The sequence below is a fragment of the Agelaius phoeniceus genome, chromosome 7, assembly GCF_051311805.1.
Source record: "Agelaius phoeniceus isolate bAgePho1 chromosome 7, bAgePho1.hap1, whole genome shotgun sequence".
In the NCBI taxonomy this organism is placed as follows: Eukaryota; Metazoa; Chordata; class Aves; order Passeriformes; family Icteridae; genus Agelaius; species Agelaius phoeniceus.
In genome coordinates this window covers 4,952,437-4,966,200 of record NC_135271.1, presented here as the reverse complement: position 1 = coordinate 4,966,200, position 13,764 = coordinate 4,952,437, and the positions used below count along the sequence as shown (strand labels likewise).

The 13,764-nt window shown below is 56.2% G+C and overlaps 1 non-coding gene across 1 annotated transcript; it reads right to left on the bottom strand.

Moving 5' to 3' along the window:
* Positions 1-13,062: 13,062 nt before the first annotated feature.
* LOC143694572 (5.8S ribosomal RNA) lies at positions 13,063-13,215 on the bottom strand. The gene has a single exon (XR_013183153.1). It is a non-coding gene; the product is annotated as a 5.8S ribosomal RNA (ribosomal RNA).
* Positions 13,216-13,764: the final 549 nt, after the last annotated feature.

Below are 13,764 nucleotides of genomic sequence, written 5' to 3'. Positions count from 1 at the left end.
GCTAGCCTTCTGATGAAATCCTTTCTTCTATTCTTTTAGTATAATTTTAATAGAATATATATCATCAAATAATAAATCAAGAGTCAGATCCTCATCTCTTCCCTCATCCTAAGACCCCTGTGAACACCACCACAATGCACAGCTGAGTGGATGAACAATATATGCTCTACTGATTGTGCTTTTTTTTTTGCACTGAAGGTATGCAACATTTTCTAAATGTACTGGTCTATAGTTTTTTTTCCCGCCTAGTGGTTGCTTAAACTGCTGAAAGGTGAACGAAGTCTGTTCAAGTTTCAGTGGGTTTTTATCATCTGTTATCGTTATTAAAATTTTTAGGTAGAGGCCTGTGAATTGAGGTGCAAATGAGACCATATGCCAAAATCAATAGTCTGGATTTTATGTAACAGTAAATAGGAGGAAGAGAGAGAGAAAGGAAAAGAGAAAGAAGCAGGGGGGGTGGCGGGGGGTGGGATGCGGGGTTGGGACGAAGGGGAAGAAGGAGAGTGACAGAGACAGATGAAGTGAAAAACATCACCTATCCATGGATCCCATTGGCATACCATCAAATCCTCTTCTGGTCTTCTCTGTGGTGAGGTCTCCCAAAACGTAAGACTCCAATGGATTCCTGCAGATTTGGGCAAGGTGGGACCTCCCAGGTGCCTCCTTGGGGTGGGGCAAATTGGACTCTGTCTATTGCTACTTTCAAATAATATAAAATCTTTAGCATCTGTCTGTCCTTTGAGTCTGCCATCAATTGGCTTCTGGATTTTCAGATCTGTTGTGTTACTTTGCGTGCCCTGCAGTCGTCTGGTGCAAGGCCTCAGGAATGGGTCTGGGGGCACTGTGGAGGTCTTGGATGGGAGGTGTGTGTGCAAACCTGGCCTCAGCAGACGAGTCTGTGGCTATGACTTGCCCACCTTGAGGCCAGACAGAGCTGATTTTCAGGACAGCTGCTGGGTTTGGCTTTGTTGTGGATAGGTTTTTCTCTGCAGCCTTGTTTACTTCTCCCCAGCCCTGAGCTAATGGGACAATAGTGTCACCTTTGTCTTGTCTCAAGTTCCCTTAGGCAGCTTAACTCCCAGTGCCAAGTTCCAGTCCAGAGGCATTTTCAGGGAAGGGTGGGCTTGGGTGGTCGCAGCCTCTTTATACAGTTTTGTCCCAATGGGCAGAAAGTCCTTTATAACAATTTTTAAGCCATTAGCCATAACATTCCAGTCTCTCCCAAGTCCTGTGAGGAGCAGCTGAGAGAGCAGGGGTGCTTTAGCCTAAAGAAGAGGATGTCCACTCTAGCTATTTTAAAGTAATATTTAAACTGCAGCTTTGTCTGTTCTAACTATTCTTAATGTTCAGATTTTTAGCTCCAGGTTTCAGTATGATCCATCTTTGAATTGCACAAGGCAGCCCTATAGTTCAAATAAAGTCCAACTAGAGGCCTAACATACTAGCTACTTAGACCAAACAAGCACTTAGCTACTTTCAAATCATAGGAAATTTTTAGCACCAGTATATGCCTTGAATCTGCCATGAATTGGGTTCTGGATTTTCAGAGTTCCATTGTTGCTTCTTCCAGATTTGTTGAGGCACTGTCACTCATCTGGGAGATGCTGCCTTCAAAATGGCTTCTGGATTCCCAAAGAAGACCTCGACACCTCGTCTTTTGTCCAGAGAAAGACTGACATCTTTCACTGTAAGTACCCAGTGGGCTGTGTTAAGGCTGCAAACTGCCCTGGTGTCCCTGCTCTCCCTGCCCCTGCTTTAGTGCAAGCAAGAAAATGCTTTAAGTAGGTAATAAGCAGAAATATTCTAGTAAGGCTACGAAACGCAAGTAATAAACGACACAATTATGAAGGTTTCTTTTGAGATGAACAGAGAGGGGGAATTGTGGGAATCCCCAAAACCAGAGGGTTTTGGGAAAGCTGAAAAGGCAGCCTCAGATACAGTAGAACTGTGATTAGAGCTAAGCAGCTGCCATGAGATAGGTCAGCAGAAAAATTATTTAAAAAGTAGAAAAGCAAGGACAAATAGAACAATGGTCTGTGTATTAACGCTTGTCTAGAATAACTCCCTAAGCTACAGAAAAGTTTATCTAGCAAGATATTAGGAGGGTTAAGGCTTAATAACGGAGCTCTGTGCATTGTGCTTTAAGGCTTACAAGCAGGTATTGTATTCAAAAGAAGCAAGCATTGTTTTAACCAAAGGTATGTGTGCTTATGGTGATTGGATGGAACTACTGTCAATGTGCTTTTGCTTTGTGTGATTGGTCAAGAAACTTATAAAGGAAGTTGTAACATTAAGTTCTTGGTCTGCTGCCTGGGATGTGAGCTGCTGGCATCTTCCCATTGTCATAACCATGTAATGAGAGTGATGCTGGAAAATAAAAGAGCTCAAGGCAGTTCCACAGCAGTCCTGTCCCGTTTGTGATTTGTAAATAGCCCCCTGCTGGTGTCAAGACCAAGCTGCCCTTGGGCACCTGAGCATGTTGGGGGGGAAGCTCAAACTCTGCCCAAAGCCCTGTGAGACAGGGCTGGTCCCAGCTGGAAGAGCTTCCAAAGCAGCTGTTCTCTCCCAGCTCCTGTGTGGGCACGGATCCAGCCCTGCAGACACAGTGTACAGCAAAGCAAGTTATCTGCTGCAGTACGTCCAGAAGAAAATGTCTCAGCACCTTTGTGTCCCAGATATCTTTGGTGAAAAATCCTTTCCCTAGGATTTTTCCTCCTGAGAAGCTGAGAAGCCTCAGGAACAAAATGTAAACAATGATTATCTGCTGCTGTGGAATGCAACAGGTGGATCTTTGATTGGCCCAGGTTGGATGTTTGTAATTAATGGCCAATCACAGCCCAGCTGGCTCAGACAGAGAGTCCAGGCCAGAAGCCTTTGTTATCATTCCTTCCTCTTCTATTCTTAGCTAGCCTTCTGATGAAATCCTTTCTTCTATTCTTTTAGTGTAGTTTTAATATAATTATATATCACAAAATAATAAATCAAGCCTGCTGAACCATGGAGTCAGATCCTCGTCTCTTCCCTCATTGTAAGACCCCTGTGAACACCATCACACCTTTGTTCTGCAGGATGGTGGAAATCTTCCTGTGCTGGGAATTGTCCCCTGATTTTGGTTTACCATGTGTTGATGGTATCTCTCCCAAAGGAGTTGGCTTCTCTTGAAAGCTCTGGATTGGTAGGAATCTTGAGGGCTGTACAGTTTTTTCCTGCTCCCTGGAGCCAGGGTCACAAATGTCCCTTGGTGTCTGGAGCTCACTTGACTGAAGATGCCCCACTGCTGAGGCTCTGTCCAGGAGATCCCTCTGTTTTCTTCTCTGCAGGGGTCTGTGAGCCCAGAGAGAGAGAACTACAGAGAGAACTACAACTTGGACACATTCCTGTGCTCCTCACTCTTGGTGCAACGTTCCTTTCTTGCCTCTCTTGGACTCAGCCAGCAGTGATATCTCCTTGCTGTGAGTTCTCAGTGCTGTACAGGGATGGAGTCAGGGCAGTTCTGAGAGCTCATCCCCATTCTTTGAAAAGGTCACTGCCTCAATCGAATGATCCTAAAGAGGAAAGAAATGCCCAAAGAGCAGAAATCCCCAACCATGTCACATGCAATCATGGAGAAGCTGATGGGACAGAGCCATGTGGTTGGAGTATGTGTATTGCACTCTGTATTGTTAATTTCTTGGTGCTGAGTATTTCAGCAAGCAACTTCCAGGGCTTCCAGGACTGTCCTGGACAATGTGATCACAAATGGTTCACCAGTGCCACTTGTTCAAGAAAAGCCTTTGTGAACAAGCCCACCTCTGAGGCTCTAGCTGGTTTATTTTTGCCTTTCAGCTGCTTCCCTCTAAGTTCCTGTGGGAGAACATTCTCAACATGAAGAAGAAGGCCAGCAGTGGTGGGAGTTTTCTACCCAGAATTGGCCCATGTGTAGACCTGGGGAAGACTGGTCCAAAGGTAGCCTTTTCCTGCTCTTCTCCTTTCTGTTTGATGGGAAGTTTGAAGAGGGTGTGTGCTTGTGACAGGCTTGGCTCCAGCAAAAGACCTCAGTGTGCAGGTCCTGTTGTCATTGCAAGCTGCTGTTAGAGGTGGGCTGGGAGTCCTGATCTGCACTCAGCCAACACAAATAAGCTCTGCTGAAGCTGCCTAAGTGTAGCTGCCATTGCTGAAACAATGGGGGGAAGGCTGGGGACACAAAGGCACAGCATTGCCATGTGCCATTCTCCTGCTGAAGGAGCCACCTCTTGCTTTGGTGTGGTCACCATCAAATGCTCGGGGTCACAGGATTCCCTCCGGAGTGGCAGCATTGGCCTTGGAAGGCCAAGGACCTGCAGGAATTACTTTAGATTTAACAAAACAAATTGCCTTTATGCTTTGGGCTGGAACAATGTGTTGGAGCCTGAGGGGGTGTTAGATTTTGCAGGCTGCCAGATGTACAGGGGAGTGGCCCTGGGCAGAGGGGAATGGATGTACTTTATCTGGATCAGTGCCTTCTTAGAGGTGTGTTTGAAGCTGCTTTTCTGGCAGGACTGGCTCAGTAGAAAGCACAGTCCCAACGGGTAGGTGACTGAGGTGGGCTGTTGTTATGGATGAGGTCCCTATAGGTCTAATTTAATAAACCAACATTAGAATTTAGCAGCAATTTTAATTGAGCAGCAATTTTATATGAAATCATGCAATCAAATAGAATCAAGCAGATCCAAAATAATTTGGCAGTGGTTTGGATAAAGCATAAGCAAAACCAGTCAGGATACAGGGGGGTTTCTCACCCTGCCTCCCATTCAAAAGATAAAGAATCCAAACACAACTTCTAGACTGGATGCTAATACATATTCCTCAATAATTTTCTGTCAATCTCCTCCTATTTTTGATTCTTGAAATCTGTGTCACTGTACTGCACAGTGCATGCTCTGCTTGTTTCTAAGGGGTCTTTTGGTTTTGGTGGTCGCTTCCCACGAAGGCTTCTCCTCATCATCACTGTCCTTTGAACAACCCCACAAGCTGCACATGCACCCCAAATCGTGTGTTATAGAAGCCGGCATTATATTCCAAAAAGAAGCCTTATGATTTCATCGATACCTGGAATCATCCCAATTTTGTCCATTTCAAGGCCAATTCTTTAATTATCCTGAGGCCTATTGCCTTTTGGGGTGTTACTTATCTCAAACTACATCCTGCATCCTGTTTTCTCATGAACATCTGGAAACATCTGTTTTGTGTCACTAATTCCATATCCTTTTCCTCTCTTACTTTTGAACAAATATTTTCTAAAATATTTAAAATATAGTTACAATTGTTAGCACGAATCAGATTCATCTATCACAGTGTTGAGCAAGAAATTGGCAGCAAGAGCCATGTAACACACTGGTTAAGGATTGCCCAGACAAAGCGGGGGAGAGTTTTCTCCAAGGAATGCCTCAGCTCCAGAATCATTTGCTGTTGTTTTGGGCCCGTGCGTCCGCCTCGGCGGCGGCGGTGGTCCCCAGCCCGTGTTGTTGAAGCCGTCCCCCTTCCTTGGCCTTAAGCCGGGGACCCGCGTTGTGGCGGGCAGAATTTTTTGGCCCAGTTTTTTTTTTTTTTTACGGGCCTGGCACCCGACGGAGAGCCCCCCCAGACTGGTCCTGGGCGAGGTGGCGGCGCCTCGGCTACCTCGGTCGTGGCCGGATCGACTGAGCCGCTTATGCCGGGCAGGGCCAGGTTTGCCGCGCCGGGTCCGTTGCTTTTTGTTGAGGCGGATGGAGTTGGGGGGCGCCCGCCAGGCCTCCGCGGGCCTTTATATTTTTCTCTCGCAGCCCTAAGCCCCGGCACCGAGAAGCGTTGCAACGAAGGCGCGAGTGGGATGCCGGTGGGTCCGTCGTGGGGAGGTAGTGAGGCGCGTACCTCGGTCCCCACCCCGGGCCCCCGGCCCCGCGGCCCCCGTAGCTAGCACAGGTCGTTGCGAACGCGCCTCTGTGTGCCTTTTTTGTCGTGCTGTCCCCCGGCTTTTTTTTCCGGAAGGGAAAGCCGACCGCGGCTAGGCTGGGTGAAAGCCGGTGGCCCGTGGCACCAGGTCGGTGGCACTTTTTCTCGCACTCTCGGCTGGGTTCCCCAGGCCGGAAGGGAGGGGGGGGCCGCCGAGTCCCCCCCCAGCCCAGCGGAGGCCGGTCCAGTCCCGCTGTTGCCTATCCTAAAGGGGAGCTGTTGTTGGCCGCGGCCGGGTGGCGGCACCCCCCGCGCTCCTCTGCTGCCGTGGGCAATCCGATCTCAGGTGAGCTGGGCGGCCGTCGCCATTGTCCCAGGACCGTGGCCGTGGGGCCCTTGTCGCCGTTCACGCAGCTCCTTCCCGGAGCCGCTCCTGATTGATGTGGCTTTTTGGGTGTCGTCGGAGAGGGCCCCCAGCGGGCCGGCTCTCCTTCCAAGGCTTCTCTGTCATGGTAAAGCCACGGCGGGAGGGGTCCGGTGCTCGGGCAGGGCGGTCTCCTTTCCAATTCGCTTCCCATCACAGGCGAGGTGTCGCCCCTCCCGCTGGCCTGCGGAAGGGCGTCTTTACCGTCCCAAGCTGTGTGACGGCCGCATGGCCCTGCGAGCCTTCAGGTGTCCTTAAAAAACTACACGAGGTGCCGGTGCCGGCCCCGGTCCGGGTAGCGCCCGTGTGGGTGCCCGCTGCGAGCAGCATCGGGTGGCAGTGCGGCTGGAGCTGAGCCGCAAGAAGGGAGAGAGGAGAGAGAGAAAAGAGAGAGGGCGAAAGTGCCCAAACCCAATGCGGCGTGGACGCGGGGGAACAGAGACGAGTCTCGAACCGAGGCACGGGCCCCGGGGAAAAAAGCGAGAGAGAGAGAGAGAGAGAGAGAGAGGAAACCTCGCGCTCCATCCGAGTGGTGAAAAGCTGCGCAGCGGTCCCGGCTCCTTGCCCGCGGTGTCGCGGGAAGGGCCAGCTGTTGTGGACGGCCGTCGCTGAGGGGTGTCCCTCACGCGTGGCGCCATTCCCCATCCCAGGCGACGTCGGGCCGTGATGCAGCCGGCCGCCGTCCCTGCAGCCAGCACCTGTCGCCGCCATGCCGCCGACCGCTGCCATGTCTTTGCCCGCGATGCCGCTCCCGCGGGTCAGAGCAGCAAAAGGAGCCTGGCGCGGTCGGGGTTAAGCACGGGGCGGGTTTGCCGGCGGGCCAGGCACGTCCGGGCACTCTGTCTGGGCGCTTGCCCGATGCTTCGCAGCGCCACCGTGGGTGGCGGCTACGTGGTTGATCCTGCCAGTAGCATATGCTTGTCTCAAACCTTAAGCCATGCATGTCTAAGTACACACGGGTGGTACAGTGAAACGGCGAATGGCTCATTAAATCAGTTATGGTTCCTCTGGTCGCTCTTCTCCCGCTCCTTGCATAACTGTGGTAGTTCTAGAGCTAATACATGCCGACGAGCGCTGACCTCCGGGGACGTGTGCATTTATCAGACCAAAACCAACCTGGGCCCGCCCGGCAGCTTTGGTGACTCTAGATAACCTCGAGCCGATCGCAGGCCCCCGCAGCGGCGACGACCCATTCGAATGTCTGCCCTATCAACTTTCGATGGTACTGTCTGTGCCTACCATGGTGACCATGGGTGACTGGGAATCAGGGTTCGATTCTGGAGAGGGAGCCTGAGAAATGGCTACCACATCCAAGGAAGGCAGCAGGCACGCAAATTACCCACTCCCGACCCCGGGAGGTAGTGACGAAAAAAAACAATACAGGACTCTTTTGAGGCCCTGTAATTGGAATGAGCGCACTTTAAATCCTTGAGCGAGGATCCATTGGAGGGCAAGTCTGGTGTCAGCAGCCGCGGTAATTCCAGCTCCAATAGCGTATCTTAAAGTTGCTGCAGTTAAAAAGCCCGTAGTTGAATCTTGGGATCGAGCTGGCGGTCCGCCGCGAGGCGAACCACCACCTGTCCCAGCCCCTGCCTCTCGGTGCCCCCTCGATGCTCTTAGCTGAGTGTCCCACGGGGCCCGAAGCGTTTACTTTGAGAAAATTAGAGTGTTCAAAGCAGGCCGGCCGCTGGCATACTGCAGCTAGGAATAATGGAATAGGAGTCCGGTTCTATTTTGTTGGTTTTCGGAAACAGGGCCATGATTAAGTGGGATGGCTGGGGGTATTGGTATTGTGCCATTAGAGGGGAAATTCTTGGACCGGCGCAAGACGGCCTAGAGCGAAAGCATTTGCCAAGAATGTTTTCATTAATCAAGAACGGAAGTCGGAGGTTCGAAGACGATCAGATACCGTCGTAGTTCCAACCATAAACGATGCCCACTGGCGATCCGGCAGAGTTATTCCCATGACCCACCGGGCAGCTCCCTGGAAACCCAAGTCTTTGGGTTCCAGTGGAAGTATGGTTGCAAATCTGAAACTTAAAGGAATTGACGGAAGTGCACCACCAGGAGTGGAGCCTGCGGCTTAATTTGACTCAACACGGGAAACCTCACCCGGCCCGGACACAGACAGGATTGACAGATTGAGAGCTCTTTCTCGATTCTGTGGGTGGTGGTGCATGGCCGTTCTTAGTTGGTGGAGCGATTTGTCTGGTTAATTCCGATAAGGAATGAGACTCTGGCATGCTAACTAGTTACGCAACCCCTGAGCGGTCGGCGTCCAACTTCTTAGAGGGACAAGTGGCGTTCAGCCACCCGAGATTGAGCAATAACAGGTCTGTGATGCCCTTAGATGTCTGGGGCCACACGCGCGCTACACTGACTGGCTCAGCTTGTCCCTACCCTCCGCCGGCAGGTGCAGGTAACCCGTTGAAGCCCATTGGTGATGGGGATCGGGGATTGCAATTCTTCCCCGTGAACGAGGAATTCCCAGTAAGTGCGGGTCATAAGCTCACGTTGCTTAAGTCCCTGCCCTTTGTACACACCGCCCGTCACTACTACCAATTGGATGGTTTAGTGAGGTCCTCGGATCGGCCCCTGCGGGGTCGGCCACGGCCTTGCCAGAGTGTCGAGAAGACGGTCGAACTTGACTATCTAGAGGAAGTAAAAGTTGTAACAAGGTTTCGGTAGGTGATCCTGCGGAACAATCATTACCGATGGGGCTTGGCGCCCGCTGCGTCACGCCAGGCCATCTGGCTGGCCGTGCGTGCGCGGCGTCCCTCGCACGCCTGCTCCATTCGCACGCTCGGCCCCCGGCTGCCGGCCCCAGTCGGTACCGGGGGCCACATGCACTTCCCCTTCGCCGCGCTCCGTCAGCCCCAGAGAGAGAGGGAGACCGGAGGCGCGCAGCACCTCTGGGCGCGGGGGGTCGGAAGGGGGAGAGGGGGAAAAAGCCACTTGGCGCAGCGAAGCGCGCCACGTGCGCCCGCCGCCGTGCACGCAGGCGGGGCTCTCCCCGCGCTACACCGCGCATCGTGGCCGGGCCTCGAAGCGTGGTGCGCTTGCCGCCGTCGCGGTGGCTTGCCCCCCCCGCCCCCCACACCACCTCCCCACCCCGTCCTTGCGCCGGTCTGCCGCCGGTCCATCCCCACTTGAGAGTGGGGACGCCAAAATGGGCCCCCGACTCTCTTGCCGCCGCGGCCGGCACCGCCAGTCACCGGTATGCCACGTGCGGGAGCCCTGGCGCGGCCCGAGTTTGGTGCACGCGCGAGAAAGCCACCCGGGTGCGGGGAGGGAGGGGTGCTAGTCCAGCTGCGGCGCGCGCCCAGCCCCGCTTCGCGCCCCAGCCCGACCAACCCAGCCCTTAGAGCCAATCCTTTTCCCAAAGTTACGGATCCGGCTTGCTGACCTCCCTTACCTACATTGTTCCAACATGCCAGAAGCTGTTCACCTTGGAGACCTGCTGCGGATATGGGTACGGCCCGGCACGAGACTTACACCCTCTCCCCCGGATTTTCACGGGCGAGCGAGAGCTCACCGTATGCTGCCGGAACCGCGACGCTTTCCAAGGCGCGGGCCCCACTCTCGGGGCGAACCCTTTCCAGGGCGCCCGGCCCTTCACAAAGAAAAGAGAATTCTCCCCGGGGCTCCTGCCGGCTTCTCTGGGATCGGTGGCGTCACCGCACTGGGCGCCTCGCGGCGCCTGTCTCCGCCACTCCGGATTCGGGGATCTGAACCCGACTCCCTTTCAATCGGCTGAGGGCAATGGAGGCCATCTCCCGCCCTTTTGGAACGGCGCTCGCCTATCGCTTAGGACCAACTGACCCATGTTCAACTGCTGTTCACATGGAACCCTGCTCCACTTCGGCCTTCAAAGCTCTCCTTTGAATATTTGCTACTACCACCAAGATCTGCACCTGCGGCGGTTCCACCCGGGCCCACGCCTCAGGCTTCGAGGCACACCGCAGCGGTCCTCCTACTCGTCGGGGCCTAGCCCCCGCGGGCATCACAATGCCGGTGACGGCTGGGTATGGGCCCGACGCTCCAGCACCATCCATTTTCAGGGCTAGTTGATTCAGCAGATGAGTTGTTACACACTCCTTAGCGGATTCCAACTTCCACGGCCACCGTCCTGCTGTCTAGATCAACCAACACCTTTTCTGGGCTCTGATGAGCGTCGGCATCGGGCGCCTTAACCCAGCGTTCAGTTCATCCTGCAGCGCCAGTTCTGCTTACCAAAAGTGGCCCACTGAGCACTCGCATTCCACGGTGCGGCTCCACGCCAGCGAGCCGGCCCCCTTACCCATTGAAAGTTTGAGAATAGGTTGAGATCGTTTCAGTCACAGGACCTCTAGTCATTCGCTTTACTGGCTAAAACTGAACACTGCCGAGTGCCAGTTATCCTGAGGGAAACTTTGGAGGGATCCAGCTACTAGATGGTTCGATTAGTCTTTCACTCCTAGACCTGGGCCGGACAACCGATTTGCACATCAGGACCGCTACAGACCTCCACCAGAGTTTCCTGTGGCTTCGCCCTGCCCAGGCATAGTTCATCATCTTTCGGGTCCTAGCACGGACACTCACGCTCCACCTCCCCGGCCCCACGAGGGGGCGGCAAGCGAGACGGGCCAGTGGTGTTCCGGGGGCTGCCAGGCGCGACACATGCCCCGGGATCCCATCTCAGCCGGCGCGCGCCGGCCCTCACCTTCATTGTGCCGCAGGCTTTCGACGACGGCCCCGACTCGCGCACGTGCTAGACTCCTTGGTCCGTGTTTCAAGATGGGTCGGGTGGGTAGCCAACATCGCCGTGGACCCCGGGTGCTGGAGCGCGGCCTGTCAAGCCCGGCCCGGTGGCACTGCACGGTCGGGGCGCACTGAGGACAGTCTGCCCCGGTTGACAGCGGCGGCAGGAGCCGGCGGGCCCGGTCCTGCACCCCTGCGTGAAACGCCGCGCTGCGGGGACGCCACCCGTGCCCCTCCCCCCCGGGAGGGCGAAGGGGGGGGAAAGGGGCGCCCCCCAACAAGGCGCCACCAATGGGGGGTGAGGAGGGCGCGGCGGCGGTCCTCTCCCTCGGCCCCGGGATTCAGCAAGACCTGCTGTCCGGGGGCTGTAACACCCGCCGCCGCTTGCACGGTGCCGGGCCACCTGCCCACCGGAGGCCTTCCCAGCCAACCCGGAGCCAGTTGTGGCGCACCGCCGCGGCGGAAATGCACCCGGGCAGGGCTGGCCGCTGTCCGGGCGGCGGTCCCCCGCAATGGCCTGCCCTGGCCGGCCTGCCCCCGCAGATGGGGTTTGCCCCGGGGGATGGAAGGGAGGCGGAGGCGAGGATCCGCCGAACCCGCACCGGCTGAGCACAACTCGCGGGGTTGAATCCTCCGGGCGGACTGCGTGGGCCCCACCCGTTTACCTCTTAATGGTTTCACGCACTCTTGAACTCTCTCTTCAAAGTTCTTTTCAACTTTCCCTTACGGTACTTGTTGGCTATCGGTCTTGTGCCGGTATTTAGCCTTAGATGGAGTTTACCACCCGCTTTGGGCTGCATTCCCAAGCAACGTGACTCCGAGAAGCCACAGGCCTGGCGCGCTGGGGGGCTGCTACCGGCCTCACACCGTCCATGGGCTGCGGCCTCGATCATAAGGACTTGGGTCCCCCGAGAGCACCGCCGGGGAGGGGGGCTTCTGTATACCACATGTCCCGCGCCCCATCGTGGGGTGGGGATTCAGCGCTGGGCTTTTCCCTCTTTGCTCGCTGTTACTGAGAGAATCCTCGTTAGTTTCTTTTCCTCCGCTGACTAATATGCTTAAATTCAGCGGGTCGCCACGTCTGATCTGAGGTCGCAAGCCCAAAGCTCGGCCACGCTGTGCGCGCGCACGCGTGGAGATGGCCGCCTTTGTCTCCCCCCGCCTGCCAGCCCGCCTGCTACACCCCCGCCCCCCGAGGGGGCCGGAGACAGAGAGCGAGCGAGCGATGAGGAGAGACGGAGAGCCCCATCCCGGAGACAAGAACGGAAAAGGGAGCGCGGCAGAGACAGCCCTGCGCGGGAGGACCGGCTGGGCGGTGGCACGTGCGATGGCCTCGGTGGGGAGAGAGAGAGGAGCGATGGCGCCCCTCGGGCGCGCCCTCAGACCGTGACAGAAGAGGAGGGGGGCGGGCGAAGGGAGAGGAGGGGGTCGGAACCCCCATCCCAGGTGCTGTCGCCTCCCACGCGTGCGCGGCAGCACGGCATGGTACTGCCATGGTTCCCACCCGCAGACAGCCGACTGCACAAGGGGGGAGGCCGGGGGCGAGGTCCGTGCCTCGACTCCCCTTCTCACCCTCCTCTCTCTTTCTCTCGGCCCTCAGCGGCGCCTTTCGACGCTGTCTCTCACTCTCCCCAGGCCGCCGCGCCACCGCATCCACGGCGCGGCCCCAGCGAGGATGAGCTCCACCCAGCGGCTCGCTTCAGGAGGGGGGAGCAACGGAGTGCTCCCCAAGTCTGCATTTAGGGGGATGAAGGCCCTGCACGGCGACCACGACAACGATGACAACGATGACAACCGCGACAACGACGACGCCTGCTGGGCTGCAGGGAAGGGATCAAGGCCCGCCTAGGGAAACGCTTCCCTCGCCGAACCCCTGACCGCCTTCCCTCCGGGCACCGGCAGGATGCCGCCGCCACCGCTGCCGCCGCCGCCCGCTGCAGGCAACGGGCCTGCGAGGCGACCCCAGCCACGCAACCGGGGTGGCCCCTGGACGGCGATTGATCGTCAAGAGACGCCCAGACAGGTGTAGCCCCTGGAGGAACCCAGGGCTGCAAGTGCGTTCAAAGTGTCGATGATCAGTGTGTCCTGCAATTCACATTAATTCTCGCAGCTAGCTGCGTTCTTCATTGACGCAAGAGCTGAGTGATCCACCGCTAAGAGTTGTCTGCCTTTCGGGCACTGCTCACGCTGAGTGGCCCCTTTTTGTTACTCTGGCGCTGAGGACGCTTGGGCGCGCCCCTGACGCAAGAGCTGAGTGATCCACCGCTAAGAGTTGTCTGCCTTTCGGGCACTGCTCACGCTGAGTGGCCCCTTTTTGTTACTCTGGCGCTGAGGACGCTTGGGCGCGCCCCTGGCTTCGACCGTACGAGCACACAGAAAATGGAAGGGGAGGGAAAAAAAAACCACTGGAACAACCCACTCTCTGAAGGCCAGCCAAGAGGCGTGGGAGCCCGCGCCCCTGACCGCCTTCCCCCGCAAGGGATGATGCCGACCTCACAAATGCCGTCCTTCGGAGGTGGCCCAGGCGCCCGGGCTTGGCCCGGCCTCCACGCGGAGGGCCAGGCGGCATGCACCAGAATGCAGGGGACATGGCAGCCCGCCGGCTTCTCTCTTTCACGGGACAACACGCACAAAACACACGGCACACGGCTGGGGGCGGGCAGCCATAGGCCCCTGCACCACGCCGGCTCTCCCTCGGCCCCAACACCGCG